Genomic DNA, 2,613 nt, shown 5'->3' on the forward strand with positions numbered 1-2,613 from the left:
AAGCAAAAGAGAGCATCAAAAAGCAAATTCAAAACAAATTTAATCCTAACCCACTTCCTATGAAAAGGAATCTTGTAAATAAACAAGTTCATGAAGAGCAAAGTGACAAGCATAGGAAGATAAAAAAAGTGTAACTTCAAAAATTTTAGCATATAGAGAGGTGTTTTAGTAACATGAAAACTTCTACAACCATATTTTTCTCTCTCATAATATCTTTCAGTAGCATCTTGAACAAACTCAACAATATAACTATCACATGAAACATTCTTATCATGAGCTACATGCATAAAATTATTACTACTCCCAACATAAGCATAGTCATTCTTATTAATTGTAGTGGGAGCAAATTCAAGAAAGTAGCTATCATTATTATTCTCATCAAGTGTAGGAGGCATAGTATAATCATAATAAAATTTATCCTCCATAGTAGGCGGCACAAAAATACCACTATCATTATAATCATCATAAATAGGAGGCAAAGTATCATCAAAGAAAATTTTCTCCTCAATGCTTGGGGGACTAAAAATATCATGCTCATCAAAACTAGCTTCCCCAAGCTTAGAATTTTCCATAGCATTAGCAACAATGGTGTTCAAAGCGTTCATACTAATATCATTGCTACTAGCATGCAAATAAGGTTCCATAGGTTTTTTAATTTTCGCATCAAACAATCCATGTCTTAACTCAGGAAATAGATTATAAAGCTCACTGTTGTTTTCCATTATGCCTAACTAGTGAAATAAAAACAAGAAACAAAAAGATGCAATTGCAGGATCTAAAGGAAATAGCTTCGAGCACTCACACACCGGCAACAGTGCTAGGAAATAGCTTAGTTGTCGGAGGATGTGAATACCTTTTACCTTACCTCCCCGGCAACAGCGCCAGAAAATAGCTTGCTGTCTACTGTTGGCTTCTTTTCCTGTAGACAGTGTTGGGCCTCCAAGAGCAGAGGTTTGTAGAACAACAGCAAGTTTTCCCTTAAGTGAATCACCCAAGGTTTTATCGAACTCAGGGAGGAAGAGGTCAAAGATATCCCTCTCAAGCAACCACCGCAATCACGATACAAGAAGTCTCTTGTGTCCCCAACACACCTAATACACTTGTCAGATGTATAGGTGCACTAGTTCGGCGAAGAGATAGTGAAATACAAGTAATATGGATGAATATGAGTGGTAATAGCAATCTGAAATAAATATGGCAGCGAGTAAACATGCAACAGAACAGTAAATAAACGGAGATTCGATATTTGGAAACAAGGCCTAGGGATCATACTTTCACTAGTGGACACTCTCAACATTGATCACATAATAAAACCACTCTACACTCTCTTGTTGGATGACAAACACCATTAATTGTGTAGGGCTACAAGAGCACCTCAATGTCGGAGTTAACAAGCTCCACAACATTCGATGTTCATATTTAAGTAACCTTAGAGTACATGATAGACCAACGCAATTATACCGAGTACTAACATAGCATGCACACCGTCACTGACAGACTATGAAAGGGGGAATAGATCACATCAATACTATCATAGTAATAGTTAACTTCATAATCTACAAGAGATCACAATCATAGCTTATACCAAGTACTACATGATGCACACACTGTTAGCATTACATCATGGAGGAGGAATAGACTACTTTAATAACATCACTAGAGTAGCACATAGATGATATTCAACTAGATCACAAAGAGAGAGATGAACCACATAGCTACGATACAGCCCTTAGCCTCGAGGGAGAACTACTCCCTCCTCATCATGGGAGACAGCAACGGCAATGAAGATGGCTGTGGTGCCGATGGAGATGCCTTCCGGGGGCAATTCCCCGTCCCCGCGGCGTGCCGGAACAGAGACTTCTGTCCCCCGAATCTTGGCTTCACGATGGCGGCGGCTCTGGAAGGTTTCTCGTACCGTGGCTTATTCCCCTCGAAGTTTTAGGTCAGGAAGGCTTAAATAGGCGAAGAGTCGGAGTCGGAGGGTTTCTGGGGGCTCCACACACCAGGGGGGCGCCCCCCCTTGGCCGCGCCGCCATCGCATGTGTGGGGCCCTAGGCCTCCCCTCTGGTCCCTCTTCGGTGTTCTGGAAGCTTCGTGGAATTATAAGATCGTGGGCCTTGATTTCGTCCAATTCCGAGAATATTTCCTGTGTAAGATTTCTGAAACCAAAAAACAGCAGAAAACAGGAACTGGCACTTCGGCATCTTGTTAATAGGTTAGTTCTGGAAAATGCATCAAAACATTATAAAGTGTGAACAAAACATGTAGGTATTGTCATAAAACAAGCATGGAACATCAGAAATTATAGATACGTTGGAGACGTATCAATCTACTTGCCCCCTACTTTCTACGAAAACCCTAGTCTACCATCTATAGGCATTGACAAGTCGATACCTTGTCAATCACCACTTGATCTCATCCTCTTAGGGGCTATATTAAATCTCACTTTTGATGCACACTGATGGAAAGATACCTAACCCACATAGACAACATAAAGACACACATATGATGGGTTAGTTCATAAATCATAATTGACAAATCTTACCATACCACATGACTTCACGTGCGGCATTCTTTATGCTTCATGTGTTGACCAAACTTGAATCTATTACT

This window comes from Lolium rigidum, chromosome 7 (genome assembly GCF_022539505.1).
Source record: "Lolium rigidum isolate FL_2022 chromosome 7, APGP_CSIRO_Lrig_0.1, whole genome shotgun sequence".
Lineage (NCBI taxonomy): Eukaryota > Viridiplantae > Streptophyta > Magnoliopsida > Poales > Poaceae > Lolium > Lolium rigidum.